Source organism: Anguilla rostrata, chromosome 12 (assembly GCF_018555375.3).
Source record: "Anguilla rostrata isolate EN2019 chromosome 12, ASM1855537v3, whole genome shotgun sequence".
NCBI classification, from domain to species: Eukaryota; Metazoa; Chordata; class Actinopteri; order Anguilliformes; family Anguillidae; genus Anguilla; species Anguilla rostrata.
The window spans coordinates 1,563,451-1,577,164 of NC_057944.1; the positions used below are offsets into that span (position 1 = coordinate 1,563,451).

A 13,714-nucleotide genomic window follows, 5' to 3' on the forward strand; every position below is an offset into this window, starting at 1 on the left:
TAGCGCTGTTATCCAAAGCACTTTACAATTGATGCCTCTCATTCACACACACACACACCACACACACGCACACAGCACACACAGCACACACACCACACGACACATCACCACACGACACACACACTACCACGACACAACTGAAGGCTGCCTGGTACCAATCAGCCGTTGGGGCAAGGGTTAGTTCTTGCTCAGGACACTTCTGCTCTTGCCAAAGATGCTGGATGCCCATGACGCATTACATTTATTTAGCAGTGCTTATCCAGTGAGTAAAAAGTGAAACATGCATTGGACACAAAAGACAGGTTCAATGAGGTACAAGTATCGCTGCGACCCTGAACAGGAATTAATGGGTATAGATAATGGATGTTTCTATTTAAATTTTAATTTGAGCAGTAGAGAAAAAAACCCTGTTTTTAATTTCAAGTCAAAACTTTAAACTGAAAGGTAATACATGAACCTTTTCCTATTTTCTTTTTTCATTTTGGGCTGAATAATCCTCCATGGCCCAATAGCAAGCAAAATAATGCAAAATGGATGCTCCACTAAATCATTATAAAACACATTGCTCTGAAGTCACCACATAATTAACCTTTGACCCTACAAAAGAAAAAAACAGGTAACAGGGAGCAATTCCTCAGTTACCACCAGCTAGTTTGATACTTATTATAATATATTGTGTCGTAAATGTAGATATTGATGTTCTGACATGTATCAATTTATTTTGCAGCCATGTCTTTTGCTCACAGCACGTTCAAATGAGCTATTCTCAATAGAAAGCATAAAGCAAACTCTACCCTTAACACATTAAACTCGAGGACACGCATGTTCAGGCAAGCAGAATTTCTTTCTCACGGTCGCGAGCAAATGCATGACAATCACACTTTTCAGGTTTAATCCCGGCTCAAACCCAAGATGAAAACGGACCGCCTCATATGGATTTAGCTGCTCTGTGTTTTGGCCTTGTGGAGTATGTGAGAGATAAAAAGGAATTAGGACGAGATTAGGCCTTTCATGAGGATGTGGAGTCCCCCTCGTGAGTGACGGACATGCCTGGGAGGGAGGAAGCCGCCCCCCTCCAGGCCTCTAGCCTCATTAGTGCAGCGAGCGCCACTGACACGGCACGCTACTGCTGTGCACTGACTGTGGAGACAGGCCAGCACTGCTGTGCACTGACTGTGGGGACAGGCCAGCACACTACTGCTGTGCACTGACTGTGAGGACAAGCCAGCACGCTACTGCTGTGCACTGACTGTGGGGAAAGGCCAGCACTGCTGTGCACTGACTGTGGGGACAGGCCAGCACTGCTGTGCACTGACTGTGAGGACAGGCCAGCACTGCTGTGCACTGACTGTGGGGACAGGCCAGCACTGCTGTGCACTGACTGTGAGGACAGGCCAGCACTGCTGTGCCCTGACTGTGGGGACAGGCCAACACTGCTGTGCACTGACTGTGGGGACAGGCCAGCACTGCTGTGCACTGACTGTGAGGACAGGCCAGCACACTACTGCTGTGCACTGACTGTGGGGACAGGCCAGCACGCTACTGCTGTGCACTGACTGTGAGGACAGGCCAGCACGCTACTGCTGTGCACTGACTGTGGGGACAGGCCAGCACTGCTGTGCACTGACTGTGAGGACAGGCCAGCACTGCTGTGCCCTGACTGTGGGGACAGGCCAACACTGCTGTGCACTGACTGTGGGGACAGGCCAGCACACTACTGCTGTGCACTGACTGTGGAGACAGGCCAGCACTGCTGTGCACTGACTGTGGGGACAGGCCAGCACTGCTGTGCACTGACTGTGGGGACAGGCCAGCACTGCTGTGCACTGACTGTGAGGACAGGCCAGCACTGCTGTGCACTGACTGTGAGGACAGGCCAGCACACTACTGCTGTGCACTGACTGTGGAGACAGGCCAGCACTGCTGTGCACTGACTGTGGCGACAGGCCAGCACTGCTGTGCACTGACTGTGAGGACAGGCCAGCACTGCTGTGCACTGACTGTGAGGACAGGCCAGCACACTACTGCTGTGCACTGACTGTGGGGACAGGCCAGCACTGCTGTGCACTGACTGTGAGGACAGGCCAGCACTGCTGTGCACTGACTGTGAGGACAGGCCAGCACTGCTGTGCACTGACTGTGGGGACAGGCCAGCACTGCTGTGCACTGACTGTGAGGACAGGCCAGCACTGCTGTGCACTGACTGTGAGGACAGGCCAGCACACTACTGCTGTGCACTGACTGTGAGGACAGGCCAGCACTGCTGTGCACTGACTGTGGGGACAGGCCAGCACGCTACTGCTGTGCACTGACTGTGAGGACAGGCCAGCACTGCTGTGCACTGACTGTGGGGACAGGCCAGCACTGCTGTGCACTGACTGTGGGGACAGGCCAGCACACTACTGCTGTGCACTGACTGTGGGGAAAGGCCAGCACACTACTGCTGTGCACTGACTGTGGGGACAGGCCAGCACTGCTGTGCACTGACTGTGAGGACAGGCCAGCACACTACTGCTGTGCACTGACTGTGGGGACAGGCCAGCACTGCTGTGCACTGACTGTGGGGACAGGCCAGCACTGCTGTGCACTGACTGTGAGGACAGGCCAGCACTGCTGTGCACTGACTGTGAGGACAGGCCAGCACTGCTGTGCACTGACTGTGAGGACAGGCCAGCACTGCTGTGCACTGACTGTGGGGACAGGCCAGCATGCTACTGCTGTGCACTGACTGTGGGGACAGGCCAGCACTGCTGTGCACTGACTGTGAGGACAGGCCAGCACTGCTGTGCACTGACTGTGAGGACAGGCCAGCACACTACTGCTGAATGAGAATGAGGCCAGAGGGGGCTCTGTGGCTTCCTTGTTATGTGGAAGAAAGAGAACATAAACCCAGTCATGGAGAAATGCCATCAATCTTGATTATGTACAAACAAACACAGACTGTGTGTATGAGGCTCAAACTGACCAATTAAGCAGGAATGAAACACAGACATGACTCCAGGGATGGACCCAGCACACTGATACACACACTCACACGTGCACATGCACACACAATCAAACATTCACAAATGCACACACACACACACACACACGACATGGACATGAACATACATGCACACACACATATTCAACATTCACACAAACACACACACTCAACATAGACACACACCCTCATGCATACATGCACACACAGATACTCACAGGCACACCTCACATTACATTACATTAATTTAGCAGACGCTTTTATCCAAAGCGACGTACAAAAGTGCATATCATGGTCATTGGAACAAGTACAAAACACACACACACACAACATACACACACACAGGTGCGCATACATGCACATACTCATAGGCACACACATATGCAGAAGCACACACTCAACATACATACAAACACTCAACACAAACACACACGCACGCACACTCAAAATACCCACACACTCAACACACACATACAAGTATGTACACATACACATGCACACACACTCAACATGCACGTATGTACATACATACACTCCACATACACACACACACACAGTAAAAAAGAGGTCAGTTGCATAAGGACTGCAGCACGTCTTCTTTGATCACACTATCCACACTCTACCTGAAAGCCACGTGCCCTTCGTTATGCTCTCTGCTAACTGCTGTTGATTCTGTTTAATTAGGTAGTTCTGTGGGAGAGTTTGATGAGCGACAGCCTTCCTTTGGTCTTCTTATGGAAGCGACAGCGTCACGTGGAACTCCATCAAGCACTTCGCACGGAGATAAAAACAGACCTGCCCCTGCCATCACAGGCGGGAAACAAAACGAGGGCTGGTTAGCCTCGTGTGGATGGACTGCTTTTTAAAACACGCAGCGGGAGTGAATGAGGAGGCAGTGCGTATTCAGGAACACGACAAAGGCAGGCAGATTGTTGGTGGAATCTGCACAGGCACTCAGAGAAGTGCAATCAAATAAATGCTGAATCAACAGAACATTTGAAAGTCACACTGAATGGCAAACAATAATCCCATTGCTGCCCTAATTACATTTAAAAGAGCATTTAAGAATTTAAGAAGGGGCACAATTTATTGATTCATGTCTGAGGTTATCACTATAACACCCCTTTTGTCTTACAAGTAGCACATTGTTTATGCTGCTGCTGTGCTCCTCTTCAGAGAAGACACCAGGAGTCAGGCACAGGTATGGAACCTCTCCATCGCTTATCCCAGAAACACAAAGCACTGAGACCTGGGGCTATGTCATAATCTCTCCTCTTTCCCTCTAATATCCCAGCATCCCCCTCTGCCCTTCTGGGTTTTTCCTTATGTTACGCAGAGAAGGTGCTGACATTCAGGCCTGGACCACCATTAGGTACCAGGCTATCTTATTTAGGCCATTACTTGGTAATATCCATATTTCACAAAATGTATACCTTAAGAATCAGTGACAAAGCACCAGGCTAACTATTTTATTTATTTATTTATTTTTTTACAGTGTAAGTAATTTCAGATTCCCCAGTCATATATCCATCCAATATCTAACCCTTATTCCAGCTCAGGGTCATGGGGGGTACTGGAGCGTATCCCAGCGTGCATTGGGTGGGAGTCAGGAATATATCATAGACAGGCCACCAATCTATCACACACACCATTCACTCACACACTCATACCTATGGAGGCTGGTTAATTGTCTTGGCTGAGTGATTAAGTCGCTGGAGTGTGCAAAAGAGGCCAGAATGTATTAATTAGAAACAAAATCCCAAAAACACAGCACTGAGGAATTGTGAACACAAGCTGGCATGCATTCATTGTTTTAGTTTGTCTTGCACGTCAGTTTTATTTATTGAAATGTCTCCTGAGGGTAGCAATGGATGTGATTGGTTCTATCAGGCATTCAATCAAAAAAAGGAGGGGATGGGGTCATTTGCAGCAGGAAATGTGAGCCTTATCTACACTCAACATGGAAATATATATTACATTTGGGCAAAATGACCCATTTTTACATTTTATTACACTACGGGCCCTGCTGAAATTTAAATTAATTTAAAAAATGAGAAAAAAAGATATTTTTTTACTTTTTAAAATCACTTTCCACCCAAACCTCCTTCTCCTGGACTGAATTGAATAATATTTGATTGATTAATTCTGCCAAATATTTCACTGTATTTAGCCTATGTCAAGCAGCTCGATGTGTTATTGCATAATTTAAATGTCAAGCAGCTTGATGTGTTATTGCATAATGTTTTTTTTAAAAACTGAGCAAAATAAAGAGTAATGGAAGGGATCTGGTGAGCCTTGAACCCAGGTCGTCAGCAGGAGAGACTACCGCACTAACCCCCACACAAATTCACTACAGAACTTAGGCCACCACTTGGACATATGAGGCTGTTGTCTGGGCATACAATGAATAATGGCCCCACCTTCTCCTTTTGCTGATTGGGTGCCTAAAGGAGCCAATCATATCTAATGTTGACCTCTGAATGCATTTCATTGTATAAAATGATGTGTGTTTGGCGGTGTACATGATTGAGCAAGCAAAGGGCTCTGACATGGAAATCTGGAATTAAACTACCCACAATCCCAAAGAGCTGAAATGACATCGTTTTCATGCAGTTGTGTGTACACACTCACAGACAAGCACCAATAAACGAACACATAATATGTCCATGTTTTTCTTTCAAATAGGCTACATGGGGAGCTAACGGTGGCAATCAGTCATTCAGTAACACCCCAGGGATAAAACCACGCACTTAGGTATTAAAGAATATTTTCAGACTAATCAAAAAGATGTTCTTGTTCACCCAAATTGCGTCTTGTGTCATACAACGCAAATGGGCTCAGAGAGGTCGACCACAGGTCAACAGGAGGGAACAGAGTTAAGTTTGGAGGTTCATCTGAGTGAATTATGTAATAACGAGCATGTCCACCACCAAACAAATGCAGCTTTTGAGATTCAGACAGAACCGAGACTCCAGACACTGGGCTCAGAATCATCTGCACGGACAGATGAAGAAAACCTCTCAGTGCATTAGAGTGAGCCACATGACTGCTCTCAAGTCTCTGCCTAGAGGAGACAGATAACATTCTGACTCCTAAGGCTCTTTCTCCCATCTCTAATCTGAGTCCCGTTACCCTCCCACAATGTCGAGACCTACCTCGCCTCCTACGGTCGTTTTGTTTAGCCTTCTTACACATTTTCACTTTTCTCCCGTGAAGAGACATTACAATACGAAAGCCACAACTCCACTTCAACCAATCAAGCTCTACATCTAAATACAGCATAGTTAATCATCACACTACAGGAGAACACTTCAAAACAAACTCAGGTTCAAAACACGGCCAGAGACCCGCACTGGGGTGGGTGTCAGGCCTCAGTGCCCCCCCAGTGCCTGACCGTACTAGACTGTGCTTGATACATCGATCTTATCGGAGATCAATCCCAGGCTGGACGCTTGTGAATAAGGACTAGTCTTAAAAGCATGCTGCTTCCCATCAATGTGCCTGCAGGTGAATGAAGCAGGGTGGATCAGGGCAGGCTCTGAGGGCAATTAATCGATGTTGGCTACTTTGAAACCTTTGTGCCAGAGCGTTCTGCGTCTTTGATTACCGAGAAACCGGTGACCGGCGCAGTGATTGAGAACGCCGAGGAGCAAGAGCAGGAGAGGACTGGAAACAAAACGCCGAACCAAGGGCAGGCTGGGATCGCCACTGACAACAAGATGATTTATTCCTGCGTATCCTGTGTTGGCTAATACAGACAATGCAAAACCTTATAACTTGGCGGCAAAACCTGTTGTGCTATTTTGAGCCTTTTTACAGATGTGCAGGTTTACACGTACGCTGGTGAGCATATACAGTACATTAACTAACCCACAAAATCACACAGACATTCACAGCCATATAAACACTATCACACACAACAGACACGAGCAATCACTCAAGGACACAACACTTGACCAAAGGCAATATATTAGCTGTGCGGTTGCAGTATAGCCGCATGACAGCAACATTACATTGTCAGAGCCACACTGTGACATGCTGTGGTTACAGTTTGCTGTAAGGGCTCAGAGTCACAGGCACAGGCAAACATGGATGAACAGATGCAAAACAGATGCTGACACATGGACTTTTGTTGTTCATAGTGCACCATACCACAGACGGCTGCTGCTGATTGGCCAGGTCTCTCCCCATTTACTTTGTATCACCACTAACTAACACTGAAGGCCACTTGGTCCCAAGGGTCTGTTATTCTGTGATTTTGTGTTGGCAGGCTGCAGATTCTCACACTCCAAGGTGCATAACTGTCTTTTAACAGAGTGCAAAAGACTGGATGAGACAGGCTAATTAACACAGACAAGAGACAAACAGAATGAAAACAATCTCATCTTGCTTAGCATGACTGCAGTGCCACTGATAATTGTGTGTGTGTGTGTGTGTATACAGTATTTGTGTGGGTGAGTTTCCCTTTCTGAAGGAAAACACATTACCAAATACATACATTCCTACTACCATATTTATAACAATATTTAACTCCAAAATATATGTAGTGGATAATATAATTTTGCTTATTTTTTTTGTTATGGACCACAGTGGGGAGAAATACTATTTCAATGGGGTAAGAGGAACAGGGCTTGTAAATGACACTGGCGTGTCAAGTACATCAAATTTATGAATTTCAAATAGCACATAGACACACAACAACTTTATACCTGTAGATTGCATGATTTTTTAAACAATAGTTTAGTCTGCTAAAATGCAACAATTAAAGACGTTTCTAATTCTTGCATTTCTGATGCAAGACTAATACCTGACATACAGAGAAATTTGATTTAATTTCTCTTTCATTGCAGATGAAAGGAGAGGAGGATACTGGGTGTGGAGGAGGTGCCAGGAGGGCCAAACCCGTTGCGGTACTGCATAACATGGAGGAGGTGCCAGGAGGGCCAAACCCATGACGATACTGCATAACATGGAGGAGGTGCCAGGAGGGCCAAACCCGTCGCTGTACTGCATAACATGGAGGTGCCAGGAGGGCCAAACCCATCACAAAACTGCAATAACAATGGGAGTGCCAGGAAAGGCCAAACCATCACAAACTGCATAACATGGGGGTGCAGGAGGGCCAAACCCATGACGATACTGCATAACATGGAGGAGGTGCCAGGAGGGCCAAACCCGTCGCTGTACTGCATAACATGGAGGTGCCAGGAGGGCCAAACCCATCACAAAACTGCATAACATGGAGGAGGTGCCAGGAGGGCCAAACCCATCACAAAACTGCATAACATGGAGGAGGTGCCAGGAGTCCAAACCTGTCACGGTACTGCATAAACTCTTCTGACAGTCGGACAGGTGCGGAACAGTAGAACAGTGGGAAAACAACCGAGCGTCGAGTTGTCGCCATGCCGACGGTCCAAAGTCTGTCTCTGCGCATCAGGGAAAGCGCTCTCTGAATGAGCCTGCCCTGTCCTGGATGAGCTCACCGCACACGCTCCACCTGCTGCACTGCCTCTGGGTCAGACCCAGCCAAAACATTTCATTCATTCATTTATTTATTTAGAAGCTTTCTGGTGCTACCTTAAAATTCAGCATGACCGAGCATCTGGCAGCATTACCAGTGTATAAATATGCAACATGGTCGTGAAGTATGACACCTTAGGGTCTGATTATAGCACAGCTAAACACAACACATTCTGTGGCTCAGGAAAAGGCTTCACTTTCTTTATATATCTCGTACTATCAAGCAGAGCATCAGAATGCTCAATGGCCACATTTATGCACATATCTATTCCTAGACCTCTTCATCTAACGTGTGCTGCCATTAGATGTATGCTTCCATTTTTTTGTGTTTTCTTTCTCAGGCTGCTTTTTTCATGGTGTGTTCTACAAACTAGTATGTGCTGCAAACATAAAATACAGTGTGTTTAAGAAGCCATGTGTTTACCATCAACTGAAAAAAATTATTTCTTCATTTGGAAACACCTGTTTCCTAACAGCAAAGAAGGATTATTCCATTATAATGTATTGCTCATCTTTGTATTGAGAGAAATACTTTCGCTACATCATGGTTTACACTACAGCCAGATAGCTGGTTGCTGCACCAATGCCAGTAGTGTAGGAAGACCAATCTATCTCCACATCACGACAGTGCATGCGATAATGCCTACGACTGCCTCGATCCACATCCCCCAAGATGCCTCGACAGCTCAGTCGACCCCACTCTCCCAGACTGCGCCGATCACGATCAGACTGGGCTCATCTCGCAGATCACCCCAGCTCGCTCATCCCCACTCCCAGACTGCGCTCGATCCCCCACCCCGATACCCCGGTGCGCTCGATCCCCATCCCCAGGCTGCGCTCGATCCCCATCCCAGCTGCGCTCGATCCCCATCCCCAGACTGCGCTCGATCCCCACTCCCAGACTGCGCTCGATCCCCACCCCAGACTGGCGCTCGATCCCCACCCCCAGCTGCGCTCGATCCCCACCCCCAGGCTGCGCTCGATCCCCATCCCCAGACTGCGCTCGATCCCACCCCAGACTGCGCTCGATCCCCATCCCCAGACTGCGCTCGATCCCCATCCCCAGACTGCGCTCGATCCCCACCCCAGTGCTCGATCCCACCCCAGTGCGCTCGATCCCCATCCCCAGACTGCGCTCGATCCCCATCCCCAGGCTGCGCTCGATCCCCACCCCCAGACTGCGCTCGATCCCCACCCCCAGACGGCGCTCGATCCCCATCCCAGACTGCGCTCGATCCCCATCCCCATCGCGCTCGATCCCCCCAGATGCCCATCCCCCAGACTGCGCTCGATCCCCATCCCCAGACTGGCCTCGATCCCCACCCCAGACTGCTCGACCTCGATCCCCCACCCCAGGCTGCGCTCGATCCCCACCCCCAGACTGCGCTCGATCCCCATCCCCAGACTGGGCTCGATCCCCACTCCCAGACTGCGCTCTATCCCCATCCCCAGACTGCGCTCGATCCCCATCCTCAGACTGCGCTCGATCCCCACCCCCAGGCTGTGCTCGATCCCCACCGTCAGACTGCTGGGGTCACCGCCAGGATCGTTTCGCACCCCTAGACTGCTGGGGTCACCCCCAGGATCGTTTCGCACCCCTAGACTGGTGTGTCTAAAGAGCCTCAAAATGCTGAAAAATCACCAGACCCACTCCTGCACACAGTCTCCAGCAAGGGAGCTGCTCTCAGTGCAAAGGGCTTTCAATCCCAGGCTTACAAACAAAACCCTTCACAATAATCACAGTGCTTTACTTTACCATACAACCAGCATTACGTGCTACAGGACAGTCAATCCAATAACAAACAATAGCTAATGATTGGTTGATGATGGTCTTGCGCAAACTGAAAATAACACACCATACTCCACTACTCAGGTGCACAAACAGCCTGACAGCCACTTTTTTTCCCCCAATAACTCTGAAACTGGAATAAGTGCTCATTTTCAGCTTCCTGAAAACACAACAACCTCTGTTAATAACAACAAAAAACCCTGCAATATGTATTAAAATATTAAATATTATTTAAATCACTTGGACTGAGACCAAGTTGACTGTGCTCATCAAAGCCTTTAGTTTTAATTAAGGAACGAGGCATGCGTCTTTGAACTCACAAGACAGAGATCTCCAAAGGTCCCATTGGAACATCTCTAGTGTAGCTTCTACTAGGCTGAAAAGGAATCCACATGGGCTTTCCTTCACTCCTCACTAATACTCCTTTCTTGCTGTATTCTTTGCCCGGTGGATGAGCTAGAACAGCCAGGGGACTGGCAGAGTACATCGTGTATGCACGTGCTTTGGCCTTTTTCTCCATCCGTGAGAAAGCTATTTCATGCTCAGCAAAAAGGGAGAATATTAAGAGGGTGAAATGGCACAGTTCCTGTAAATGGAAAGGGCAGGGGATTTTTCTCAAACAGGCTAAGTGTATTCTTCATGTGGAGCTATGTCACCATGGAAAGAGGGAATTAAATACGTATAAGATTAAAGGATCTGTTTTGTATTCAAACACTTGATAATCTATTAAACGTGGGTGCATTACAGCACTTCCTTGGTAGCATGTATTCGCAGAATTGGCATTCCCTTTAAACACTGGAACTTAATTTACGATTTAACTACCGTAATGTTAAACATATGATCTAACGTGCCCTCTTAGGCTTGGTGATGAACCAGGGGCTGGCTTTCAAATTTAACGTCCTAAAATCAGGTTTGAATAAGTGAAGCCGTTTTGAGTCACGTTCCTCTTTGTGAAAGGAGCAACCGACTGCAACATAAATCAGTGTCTTGTTAAAGAACCGCCTTGTCCTCGCGCACTTCGCACACATTCCAGAACAGGGGTGGGCAATTCCGGTCCTGGATGGTCGGTGTGCAGGGCTATGTAGGTTTCTGTTTCCACCAATTAACCTGATCAGGTTAAATCAGCTAATTAGCCGTATACACTCGTAGATTAGTTCACAGTGACACAAGAACAGTCTTCAGCTGTCATTCATGCGCTTATCAAGAAATGTAGCTTTAAAAAATCAGATGGTGTAAATGTAAATGCGAATTAAGTAATTAAGGCCATACGTTGGCATACAAACCACGAACAGATACGGCCCTCGTTACCCACCTCAGTTCTAGAACAACCTTTGCCTTATTTACAAATAACCTTTGTAGTTGTTCGCACGGCCCTGAAGCAACCTAAACCAGTTGTTGTGACACGCCCACTCGCCCTTACGAGGCCAGCGAACAAATGTTGCGCTACTTGGCCGTCGCTTGCAGTCCGAAAAGGAAGTGTGACAGCTACAAAATTGCATTTTCTTCTAATACCTGTTAAATTAAGGCAAGTACATCACACTTAAACCGTAAACACAGCAATATCCAAGCAGATGCTAAGGAATATGTTCTAAATACCCAATTGCAATGGTTTTTCATGCTTCGTTTACAGTGGGGAAAAAACTAGTATCTTGTCGGCAGATTTACAGGCTTCATTTTAGATAACCAGACACTTTAGTCCTGTTAATTTGTTTGTAGAGGCTAGCGCGTCATTTCTCAAGAGTTCGGAATTCAGGAACAGGTCGATCGTACGCAAGGCTATGAGAAACTAAAGAGTCAATTTACTTCGCTGTCAAACACATTTAAAAGACGCAAGTGAAGGTTGAGCAAGACGCAATATATTTTGATTGTTGTGACAGAACTTACTATTAAGTGGGCTAATTTAAAATCTTTGAGCACACAACGGGTCGACTGAGACAGGTGAAGGTCCCAGTGTAACTCGATTACCTACGTTGCCTACAGCACATTTGCGGGCATTTTTTTCTCCAAATTCTGAACAACGCAGTTCGCTCGTTATCGCGTGCAGTTGAGAGTTTAGTTTAACAACTCTACCTGTTTAATTACTACACGTTGATTACAGGCTTTGAATAGAAGATCTGCTTCAGTGGCAGCCAATAAATTATGACTCTGCATAGGACTGAAAGGTGATTCAAAACTACCTTTCGTAAACTGGGTACAACTATAAAACATGGTGGGCTAATAATAGCGTATATGTAACTTGGATTTGATTTATATTCCAACGTCACTTCACGAAATAAGTAAGATTCAACACTGGGCTGGGTGATCTGTGTAGCTTGTAATAGCTACGCATACGGGGTAACTGATTATACCAATGTGCTTCTAAAACAGCATCGTATATTGTTCCCAGCAAAGGATCATGAAAACGTCCAAAACTAGCCTACAGTTTCCACATAAAAAATGACAGGACAGTGCACCTAGGTGCAAAATGATAAGTTAATACAGCTTGATACAGTGTAAAAGGAAATATACCGATGTGTCTTACCATAAGGAGATTCATAGTCTTGGACTGAATGCAATGTCGCCAAGTATCCCGTCGACAAGCGAAGTAGATTCCTTTTTGTTGGTGTTGTTGTTGTTGTTGTTTTTTGTAGCAATCAAAACCCAATAAAGGCTCCTTTTTGTAAACAGGAAGAAGTTGTAAATGTAAATGTGATGTAAAAAACACAATATTTAAACCATTGAGTCTGTTTACAGGAACGCGCTTGCACACTGCATAGCACTTGCTAACCAGTACAGCGCACAGTCACTTTGCGAATTGAGCGATGTTGTGTGTCCCATATTCTTGCACGCCCTCCCCACTGCCGACGGCACGCAATAATGCAAAATTGTAGATCACCTGGAAACTACTCAAGTCGACGAACGAGTGCCTCTCATTTATGGATAAATATCAAAATATGTTTTACAAGTGAACAATTCTGACATAATTCATAATTATGTAATTAGCAGTCTACTCATATTTGTGGATAATTTAGATTTGTGAAACTAGTGACAGCATTATTATAGCTAAATATTTCGTTGGCTGAGTAGAGTCACATAGCCCCACGAAAAAAGATTGACTACTGATAATATAATGTTTTCGATTATATGCGGTTGAAATATAACTGGGGAGTCAGCTTTGGTGACAGGAAATTCATGAAATACCGCCACTCCTATGTATGCACTTTTGTTCTGATATTTCCTTTTGTTCGCACGCAAACTCGCCCACTTAAGCCGTCATGCCTGTTTGCTCATCACACCGACGAAGCGGGCCCTGTCCTTCCCGTGCGGAACTGCAGATACCGAAGGCGACACATAGGGGCTGTCAAGTGTATGCAAGGTTCACCGGTCATAGTGGTTACATCGGCGGCTTGGTCACCACCAGGGGACCAGGGATGGAGCACCAA

At 46.8% G+C, this 13,714-nt stretch overlaps 1 protein-coding gene across 1 annotated transcript in view; it reads right to left on the bottom strand.

Moving 5' to 3' along the window:
• The window catches only part of gipr (gastric inhibitory polypeptide receptor), a 62,893-nt gene extending 49,404 nt beyond the window's left edge, over window positions 1-13,489 (bottom strand). Inside the window, exon 1 of the mRNA XM_064302374.1 lies at window positions 12,814-13,489. The gene's annotated coding sequence lies outside the window, so the exon portion shown is untranslated. The remainder of the gene's footprint in view (window positions 1-12,813) is intronic.
• Window positions 13,490-13,714: the final 225 nt, after the last annotated feature.